Genomic DNA, 11,640 nt, shown 5'->3' with positions numbered 1-11,640 from the left:
TCCTACTAGAATGGTAATGTTCAAGAAAATGGCAACTTTCAAATGTTGGGAAGGATGCTATTGCTGTTGTTAGGGCCTTCAAGCATGCTCTGGATCATAGCAACCCTTCTTATTAAAGAGTAAGAAGCACTGCCTGTCCCTTATTGTCATAAACGTTGTTATGTTTCGACCCATTGTTACAGGCATTAGGTCAATCCCTCTCCAACATCCTTTTTGCCCACTCTCCACTTTCCCAAATAAGGTGGTCTTTTCCAACGAATGGTCCCTATCCTGATATGAGGCTCCAAGTAGGTGAGATAAAGTCTCACTGTCCTTCAGGAACATTCTGGCTTTACTTCTTTCAAGAAAAATTTGTTTATTCTTCTTGAAATCCATGGTACTTTCAATATCTTTGCCAACATCACCATGAGAATGCATAAGTTCTTCTGTGGTTTCCTTATTCACTATCCAGTTTTCACATACATATGAGACAATTGAAAATGCAATGGCTGGTCAGAAGATAAGAAATAATAAGCTTAAAGCAAAAATAAATAAACCAAATAACAGTAAAACCATAGGCAAATCAATAAGATAAGCTATCGGCTCTTTGAAAGGATTAAGGAAACTGACAAAGCACTGGTAGGGAAGGAAAAGAAGGTGCCAGTATCATGACTGAGAAACCAAATAGATGGCACCATGACAGAACCATCTTGTTTTAGAAATAAAACAACATAGCAACACAATTTTAAGAAATAACTTAAGTCCAATAAATTCGATAAACTGAAAGAAATGGGAAAATACTTTAAAATGCATTGCATGTAAAGATAGACTGATATAAAATTTCAACAAACCCATAAAAACTTTAAAAAATATAATTACTATATGGCACAGCAAACCCTCTCCTAATAACCTACCCTAGAAACATTTATAAAGGGACAGGAATAGACATATACACGTATGCCTATGTTCATTTGAAAGGACAAATATTGTATGGACTCACATGAAAAGGCAAGAATAGATAAGTGGTAATTTGGAGTGTCATGGGATAATAGCAGGGAAACAATAATCTGAGATATTCTAATTTTTGCTCTATTAATATGATTGAATAATTGACACCGAATAAGGGTAATGGTGACATAATTTGATTATAGAAATTGTTATCAGCAGGCTGCACATCAGAGGGAAGGAAAAAATAAAATGGCCATTAGAATGTCACATGTACAACAGAGTTTATGTTCAAGGAAAAACAAAATACTATGCCTGCTGATATTACATAAAAGCCCAAAACAAAATCCCTGCCATCAAATTGATTCTGATTATTCCCTATGTGGAGTTTCTAGACTGTGAATCTTTTCAAGAGCAGGCAGGCATATTGTGACAGAGAAACTTGTGGGGTTGAGTCATTGACCTTATGGTTAATACCCCTAAACTCATTCCATGGTATTCATATAAAGTATAAATAAAACATCATTAGATTACTTTTCTTGATCCAAAGTTTTAGGATCATTTTTTTGGTGTTGGCTCATATCCACTGGTGGAATATTGTTTCTTGGACTTCTATTCTACTTCCTAGCTGCTCAAGATACAATAATTGGAAACGGTTTTCCCAGAGCAACGGAAAAGAAGGAGATCCAGGCATTAGAGGAATTAATGAACCACAAGTCTTATTTCTTCTATGAAATGCTCCTTCTTTGCCATTTTATATATATTGGTTATTGCCATTTATATGTATTGGTTGATTTGGTTACCTTGCTGGATGTTATTGTTAAGGCCCAAATAGAGAGTTATTTATCAAAGAAGAAAATATATGGAACAAATTCAAATTTTTTTTGAAATCAGATTTTCTAGATACATTGAGATTGGCAGAACACCAAAATCTATAATCTACAAACAACTTTTAAGCATAAAATGAAACAATCCCATGAAGTCTTCTGTAAAAAAAACACCTCCCTGATATGATTGCTGAACACAAATGACAAATGGGTACATAAGCAAATGTGGTGAAGAAAGCTGATGGTGCCTGGCTGTCAAAATATATAGCATCTGGGGTCTTAAGGGCTTGAAGGTAAACAAGTGGCCATCTACCTGAGAAGCATCAAAGTCCACATGAAAGAAGCACATCAGCCGGCCTGACCACGAGGTGTAGAAGGGACCAGTTATCAGAAATCAAAGAAATAAAAATCATATCAGTGGGTGCCCACCTTCCTGATATGATCACTGAAGACAAATGTGTGCATAAGCAAATGTGATGAAGAAAGCTAATGGGGCCCAGCTATCAAAAGATATAACACCTGGGGTCTTAAAGGCTTGAAGATAAACAAGCAGCTATCTAGCTCAGAAGAACCAAGGCCAACATGGAAGAAGCACACCAGTCGGTCTGACCACGAGGTGTAAAAGGGACCAAGTCAAGTTTTACAGAGGCAGATACTGATGGGTGATTTTGAATCTCCTATCAGGTGGCCATGAATCTGGCAGTGAGGACAGGGATCTTGGAGTTTAGGGGCTCTTTCTGTTAAGAGTCCTTATGTGTGGGGAAACCCAGTTCAGAAGCAAAGAAAGCCCACATCAAAGAAGCACACCAGCCTGTATGATCGCAAGACCTTGAAGGGATCCAGGATCAGGCATCACCAGAACAAAAAATCATAATATTATGAATGAGGATGGGAGTGCAGAGTGGAGACCCAAACCCATTTCTAGGCCACTGGCCATCCCCTTGTGTCAATAAGGAAATAATGGTCACAAGAAACTAGCACTTGAGAGAGTTTCAGAAGTTTTAAAATATCACATAATGTACACATTGTAGCATAAAAGTACTGTATTGCAGAGTATAATTGTTCTACTGGATTTTCTTGGCTATGCTCTTTACAGAAGAGAATATCAAGCTTCTTCCCTCCCTGACCCCCAACAATGGCGCTTCTGAATACATCAAATCTGGATAGATCACATTGCAAATCTGTATAGATCAACTTTAAACACAAGGATTAATTAGAAAACACTTACTATACCTAGAAACAGTTCATTAGTCCATATGCCAACTTCCAGTGAGTTGGTTCTGACTCACATTGATCTGATTTGGGGGTTCTGAGATTGTACATCTTTATGGGGGCAGACAGTCACGTTTCTCCTGAGGAGTTCAGGTTGGTTTGAACCACGGACCTTGCAGTCAGCAGCTCAGTATCAAATTCTCAGAGATAACACTACCATAGCCTTTATCAAGTTCCACTGAGTTGATAAAATAAATCCCCTTCTCTGTGCTGCTGTTAGGTAAAATTTTAGGTACACTGCAAGGTCGGTTTTCCAGATCCACCATCCCTTCCCCAAGAGAAGGTTGAAGCTATCTTCTCTGTAAGGCTACGGGGTCTCAGGAACTCTACGTAGTGCCTCTCATAGTGAGCACATATTCAATGGCCGTAAGTTTGCTTTGCTTTTTCCAGAGCATAGGGGAAGCTCCTTGTTCAGTCAACCTGGCCTTTGATGCTTCGGTGTTCTGTGAAGAATTCCCTTCAATCCTAGATTTCTGGGATCTTCATTTTGCCTCTTTTAGAAGATCCTTAATGCTTAGTAACTTCCACAGCCAAACCTGAAGCAGACATTAGGGAATATACTCATCTGGATGAGCGAACAGTTTGTATAGCCTAATATCTCTGAAGATATAGATCCTTCTGTGCATGAGTTTGGATTTGTGGCAGGTCCGATCCCATGGGCCTCTTACAGTGTCCCATGCCAAAGCAAACTGTCACCCCGAACCATTGCCTGGTTTTTAACCTGATGGACTTAAGGCACTGAAGTGGGTTGCACAATGAAAAAAAAAAGATATAGATCCTTCTAATCAGAAAAAGACCAATCATATCACAGACACATCCTGACCACACATATGTTCCTTCCAGCTCTGCAAAATGAGCAGTTCTAGGACTTTGCTGAAGTAGGGTAAAACCAGCATTCATCATACCCTTACTCTTTTCTTTCACAATCAAATATGGAGTTCTGCCTCCGCTGATGCTGCTCAGAATACTCTGGGAAAATACTGTTCTGAAATGCATATGGATTTTCACTTATTTCAGTTTGCAATATCTCTGATTGATACAAATATCCAGGTACTCAATCCATGCCAGCATTTTTAAGCACATAGCATTCTATTTGTTTATGCTATATGTACAAACAATTAAGATAATAATTCATACCTACTTATAAAATCTCACATTGATTCCCAAGGCCCTCATTAATTTATTATATTTGATTACTCTGCTTATCTGCCATTGATTCTTCTCCAGCTCACGTCTACCCTAGTTTCAGCAGAAGGAGACATTTCCCTGTCTTGTGCCAGTCTCACAGTCATGGGGTTTGGGACCTGAATTAATCCATCTAATTAAAGGCCTTCCTCTTTGATGCTGACCTTCTAGTTTACCACGCACAACATCCTTTTCCAGGGACTGGTCCCTTCTGAAAGAGGTCCAGAGTCCGTGTCGGAAAGTCTCACCATCCTTACTTTTAAGGGGACTATGCTGTGTATACTTCTTCCAAAACACATGTATTTATTCTGTGAGACTAAACAGTGTTTTGATATTTTTAGCCAATGTCATAATTCAAATGTATCAAATTTTCTGCAGTCTTCCTTGGACAATGTAGTCCAATTTTCACACGCATATGAGAAGACTGAAGACACCATGACTTGGGTCAGGTGTAAAATTGTTGCCCTTCAGCATATGCAGCAGATTTTCCCAGTGAAATGTATCATTTGTCTCTTGCCTGTTACTTCCATGTGCATTGAAGGTGGTATTTTCCCATAAGTGGGTCAAAAAAAGATAAAGAAAACCCAGATGATTAAGCATATAAAACATAAAACTCTTAATTGAATGTCCAGAAAGCCATTGACCATGGCCAACATGATATATTTCAATGGAGAATTAATTGAATGTCCAGAAAGCCATTGACCATGGCCAACATGATATATTTCAATGGAGAATTAAATTCCTTCCAGGTTTCTCTTGTGCCATCCATCCTTAGATTGAAGCTGCTAATGTTCTCATGTTTCATTCTTCATTGTTATCCATACCAGGAATCACTTATTCAAAGGTTATTTTCTTTTAGAGAGGTGGTTCTGCACCCCTTTGGGGGTCAAATGACCCTTTCACAGGAGTCACCTAACACCATCGGAAAACACATATTTCCGATGGTCTTAGGAACCGAGACACTGCTCCTCTATCCGTCTCCAGGTGGGGCTGCCCACCTGCAGATATGCCCAGACAAGTACATAGTGTGAAGACTGTTACCCATGCTACGCCATGCTTCAAGACAAAATTTCTTTTATTTGTCATCAGAAATAAACATTTCATACTCTATAATTACATGTTTTGTGATTATTTTAATTATGTTCAATTTATGACAATGAAAATAACATCCTGTATATCAGACATTTTCAATATGATTCATAACAGTAGCAAAATTACAGTTATGAAGTTGAAGTAGCAATGAAAATACTTTTATGGTTAGGGGTCACCACAGCATGAGGAACTGTGTTACAGAGTTGAGGCATTATGAAGATTTAAAAGCACTGATTTAGAGCAAGAATATAAAAGCACAGCATATTCGTTTTGATTTTCACTTTTCCGTGTGCAGTAGACACAGTTTCCTTGAATTCTTCAGCTCAAAGTTACTGGATTTCAGAGGGGATAAAACCAGGCTCTGTTCAAAGTTACCCTCATCTTGATTGTATCCATGGCACCTCTGGTCTCATTACAGAATCTTAAGGTGTCATTACAATAAATTCCAGAGTCATGATTTCTTTCAGAGTCCCAGGACATGTCACTAACTACATTCCAGCTACCAAATTAGATTAGTTTCAAAAGAATATATATAAAGTGTTAAGATATATTTCCCAGGCTTATTTCAATGACAACCCCCAAATAAAAATTGCCTGAATAGAAATGGCTAATGTTTATACCGTCACAAGTCTTTCCTATGTTCTGACATTTCAATCCCGGTGAATTTCCCTATTGTATGCATTACAAAACCTGAATCCACCAGAGTTTATTTGCCACCCAGTACAGTGGTTTCATGTGCAGCTTGTAATAATACCTGAGGGCGTGGTGGAAAAATTTGAGTGGTTTAGGTGTCTATAATAATGGATGTGTGTTATTGGCAAAAATTTGGCAAGGACCACAGTTCTAGACTTAGATAATCTTCAAAAGAGTCCTAGATAAAAAATATTTTATTTTTGTGGAATTATTTATAATCATCTGACTCTATCTCTAATATTATTTAATCTATAAAAACATAATTTTGAAATTAAGCACTGAGTTTTTCAAGAACACAATTACAATTTATAATAAAAATAAATCTGCATATCCTTTCATTTGAATTTTCCTAGAAGTTGTCCTCAATTTAAAGAAAATCATTACATCAGGTTTGCACTATTATTTGTAAAAAGTCTGATACAGGTATCAGTGTAAACGTCAGCTGTCACACATGGTGTGGTTCTGTATTTATTTTTCAAGTATATGACTATCATTATTTCTTCTAGTACTGTTGTTGATATTTATTGTCAAATGGACCCCAAGTCATGAGACTCTGTTTGCCCAACCCACTGTCATCAATTTTGAGTCAGTGACTCAATATAGTGTTTTTGGGGCTGTAAATAATTATAGAAGCAGATATTCTAAATATTTTTTCCTCTGAGTGGCTGGTGGGCTGGACCACTGACCTTCTGCTTAGTAGTCCTACGCTTACCCTACAATAGAAAACATATTGCTCAACCTCCCATATGTTCATGATAATTATTTTGCTTTTTCCAAGTGTCTGCTATTATTAAGAAATAAAAAAAATGGAAAACACTTCAATACATATTCTGGACATGTCTCCTTTAACCAAGCATACTATTTGGACCTGGAAATTGAATTTCAACTGAGCTCCCATACTAAGGATTGGAAGGAAAATGGAAATCTACTTCTGAAAATCAGCCTGTTGCAAGCTCTGTGGACCCTAATGGTCTGATCTGCAGCAGCCATGGGGATGGCGAAGGACTGCTTCATTTATATAGTGTCCAGTCAGACATGTTCATAGTGCCCTCACGTGTCAGGGTTGACTTAAACGCAATGCATAATAACAATCAGGTTTAGATTGGAATGATAGTCAAAGCATGCAACCACTGCACTGTCCGGTTCAAGGCCTTTTCAGAATTAGATCGAGCAGTAAACAACTACTTTGGTTGTACATTCTACACAAACTGAATATTAAAAATGGACATAAAAATGTCAACAATTAGGGCATAATTTCTGACAGTACTTAAACAGATTTCATTTGTTTATATACCCAGTATCAGAAGAAAGATCTTCCTGTGTTCCACTTTATATATTTTTGGCAAGATTGATGAGAATGTTCTTAATAATTAATAATGTTTACTTTTGTCATTTTCTTAATGATTGAATGTTTTTCTTCTGAATGTATGGGTTCATTTCTTCATGTTTTTGAAATTTTAATTAACTTATTTTCTTCTGTTTTAGTTTTTTAAAAAAAATTTATAAAGCTAATGTTCTCTTTGTGTTATCATCTATCTCTATCTATTTATCTATCGATAGATCTGCCACCTACTTATAGTTTGTAGTCTATTAGTACTATAAATCCTTTCTCCTAGTTCGTAGCTTGTCTTCTTCACAGCTTTGATGATTCTAAATTCTTATTTACTATTTTCTTAACTTCCATTGAGTTGCCTGTACATGTCAACTGAACTTGAATCCTTTTCACAATTATTTCTCTGAGTCCATTGATACAACTATATGTTTATTCAGCTCACTGAAGATCTCTGTCGTTTTTACCAAACATGCTATTTTTCAACAAATATCTGTCCCTTCTGAGGGCATATGCAAAGCATGGGAGACAACGTGTAACCATCCTTGCTTGTATAGAATATCTTGATTAGACTTTTGTTTTATGCTGGGTTGACTATAGGAACACATCTAGTGATATAGATATAGATATAGATATAGATATAGATATAGATATAGATATAGATATATGTAAAAGAGAGCTTTATATAAAGAAGTAATAATATATCAAGAAAACATTCCATCTCAGTACATCGCAAGTCCATAAGTCCGATATTAGCCCATGAGTCCCTCTTCAGACTCACACAGCCACAGGCAATGATGAAGAATGCAAGAGGATCACAGGCAAGTGAGTGAATTGTGGAAGCAATGGCAATCGAAGCATCACAAGTCTCTGGCAAACCCCAGCATGTCTCACCAGCAGGAGAGTGAAGGTGGAGAGAGAAGGAAACGTTCCCAGGATCCCCCTTATGAGAAGACTACACCCACAAGGAGTTACCATCAGGCTATGACCTGACTGATAGGCTAAAGACCACTTGTACACTTTTACATATCTTCAAGTTCACATGAAATTATGTAACTAATGCAGATGACCCCTTGTCACCTTTACACAACCCTTTAGCCATATGTAATTTTAAAACAAAACAATAAAATCCTTTAAAAATTTTTTTAACAAAAATAAAATCTTATGTGCACATACAAGACAAAAGTAAAACGTACACAACTATAAATGCGCCAGCCTTATTAAGACATAATATTCTATAAATGAACAAAATAAATATATTCTGTGTCTAACAATTGCAGTTATGTGAACTCCTACACCATAATCCTATAACCCTATCAATATATTCCCCCACCCATGGAAGTTTAATCCCCCCCTTTGGGGTATCCATTTTTTAAAAGTCATTTTATTGGGGCTCATACAACTCTTAATCACAATCCACTCATACATCAATTGCGTAAAGCACACTTATACATTCATTGCCTTCATCATTCTCAAAACTCACTTTCTGCTTGGGCTCCTGGAATCAGCTCCTCATTTTCCTTTTTTCCCTTCCCCTCTCTTCTCGCTGTCCCCTCCCCCTCCCTCATGAACCCTTAATAATTTATAAATTATTATTTTATCTTATCTTACACAGCCTGGCATCTCCCTTCACCCACTTTTCTGTTGCCCATCCACCAGGGAGGAGGTTATATGTAGATCCTTGTGATCGGTTCACCCTTTCTATCACCCCTTCCCTCCCGGTATAGCCACTCTCACTGCTGGTCCTGAAGGGTTCATCTATACTGGATTCCCTGTGTCTCCAGTTCCCATCTGTACTGCTGTGCATCCTCTGGTCTAACCAGGTCTGCAAGGTAGAATTGGGATCATGACAGTTGGGGGAGGAAGTGTTTAAGAACTAGAAGAAGGTTGTGTATTTCCTTATTGCTACACTGAACCCAGAGTGACTCATCTCCTCCCCAACACCCCTCTGCAAGGGGTGCCCAGTTGTGGGGTTTCCCATTTTTATAGGGTCCATGTATATCAGCCCAGTGATCTAAGGAGTCAAGCATGTTCTCTGAGGTGAAAAATCTTCACCCATAAGCGAAGTCATATCAGGACAGACCATCCATAAATCAGCAGCAGTGTATCCCAATTGACAGGCCCTAAATGTTATTTTCATCTGTTCAGGTTCTGGTCAACTCAGTGTGGGATGGCTCAGCTAGTCTCACCAGAGTGCCCACTGTCTGCCTTTCCTTTCAACAATCAGTCCCATCACAAAATCTCAACTCTAGCCTCCTTGGGATAGGTCATGCCATAGGCCCTACTCAGCTCTTTAAACTTCAGACCAGCAAACCCACTCTCCTCTCTCTTCTAGTCCCTGTGAACCTGGTCTAAGAGTGTCAATGGTCAAACAAATTATATCTCTTTATTGCTGTGTTTTTCCCATTTCCACTCAGCAATTGGATCTAGGTGGTGACATAGCGAGTATGTCAGGCTTCCCGCATCTCCCTTCCACATTCATGCCTAGTGAGGAAAGTTCTTTCGTGGCTCCATTTTTCTTTTCCAGCTTCAGGCCCAAACCACTAGTTCAAAGCACAAAAAAAGCCAAATGTCTCTTTTATTTCCCCCCATTCAGTCTGCCAACAGCTCTCTCATCAAGTATTTTCAAATGGCTATGTCATGAGCACTTAAGGCACTGGGAAGGACTTTGGTTTTCTCATTCTTTGTAAGCATTTTCTATACCTATTTAACAGAACCAAGTAATGTCTGAAGGCAGTAGACTTACAAACTATGTTCATACTTCTCAATAATCATTTCTATCACACATTATATCAATAGTAATAAGTAGAAAAAATCAGTATAATCTTTGTACATTGAGATCCTAAAAAATTCTTAAAACAGTCAAAATCAGTCATTTTTTTATCTAAACAACCCCATTTGTGTGCAATATGGCTGTAGACTTCTGGAGGCATTAAGCGAGGGCCTGGTTTTGGATTAGCCATTTTGACTAAGCAGCACAGTCTCAGAGACGTTCAAGGGCCATTTTGCCTGCTGACCTCAAAATTTATGTTTATCACATTAATTTTTACTACCTCAGACATGCATAACCAAAGACAACTTCTAGAAATCAAAATCCTTATTTCCCATGTCCTTTCCAGAAAACAACCAAGTAAACTGCCTGGCCATATCTGCCCTCAGCTAACCAAAGAAAAATTGTGATGGTGCAGACATCAGACAAAGCTCCCTCTCCATCTTCATGATTTTTTCTCTAGTACCCCACTCCCAGATGCCATAATGTGTTAAGCCAGGTTGACTTCAGAAGCAAATCCAATGACATTCATATATATGTAAAAGAGAACTTTATTTCAAGAAGTAATTATAAATCAAGAAAACATCCCAGCCCAGTCCAACTCAAGTTCTTAAGTCTGATACTAGTCGATAAGTCTCCTCAGACTCACACAGCCACAGGCAATGATTCAGGAAGATCGCAGGCTGGTGGGTGCAAAGTCTTGTGGATCCAATAGCAATGGAAGCCTCACAGGCCTCTGTCATGTCCTAGAGTGGCTCACCAGCATGAACGTGAAAGCAGAGAGAATGGGAGGTTCCCAGCAGCCTCCTTATGAGAAGGCCATTCCCACAAGGAGTTCCCATGAGGCTATGCCCTGAATAACAGGCTAACCTCAAGTTTTACAGCTTTATACATCTTCAAGTTGACATAAAATTATGTAACTACCATAATATCCCCATGACAAATTGTTCATTCTTCTTGACTCCATGACATATTCAATATTGTTGCCAATATATTATTTATAATTCATTAATAGACAATGCATAAATTAGAGTTTTCATAATTTACTTCTTATTTGATAAATAATCCCCCTACCTTGAAATTGTATTCTCCTATAATTTTTTCTACAATTGTTTTTTCTAGATTGTGTATATAGATGGTTTTACTTATGAATATATATATATATATAGGCAACAAATTTTTCCTGAAAACTTATTGAATTTTCTATCATTTTCAAATAATATCTGCCATGTAATTGGTACCTTAAAACAAGTTAAATATAAATGTATATCTGGTTCTCTGCTGTATATTTTGTTAAATTAATTATTTTGGTAGTATTTATAAATTTAGAGTTGTCTTAATCATAATTTTCATTACAATCTGAAATTAAAAAATATTAATACGTGAATTGTATTTACTTATACTGTACATTAAATTATTCCCTTATTATATAAATAAAAATAGGACTATATTCACAAAAGGAATAACTATTGATTTTTATGTAGATATATTGAAACTTTAAAAATTATATGTAATTATTGGCTTTTTAATTATCTAAAATTTTACTG

At 37.3% G+C, this 11,640-nt stretch overlaps 1 non-coding gene across 1 annotated transcript; it reads left to right on the top strand.

Annotated features, from left to right (window-relative positions):
• The first annotated feature begins 3,645 nt into the window (after positions 1–3,645).
• LOC142437723 (small nucleolar RNA SNORA42/SNORA80 family) lies at positions 3,646–3,781 on the top strand. The gene has a single exon (XR_012782249.1). It is a non-coding gene; the product is annotated as a small nucleolar RNA SNORA42/SNORA80 family (small nucleolar RNA).
• Positions 3,782–11,640: the final 7,859 nt, after the last annotated feature.

The sequence above is a fragment of the Tenrec ecaudatus genome, chromosome 1, assembly GCF_050624435.1.
Source record: "Tenrec ecaudatus isolate mTenEca1 chromosome 1, mTenEca1.hap1, whole genome shotgun sequence".
Lineage (NCBI taxonomy): Eukaryota > Metazoa > Chordata > Mammalia > Afrosoricida > Tenrecidae > Tenrec > Tenrec ecaudatus.
The sequence above is the reverse complement of the archived record's forward strand: the minus strand, read 5'-3'. Positions and strand labels throughout refer to the sequence as shown.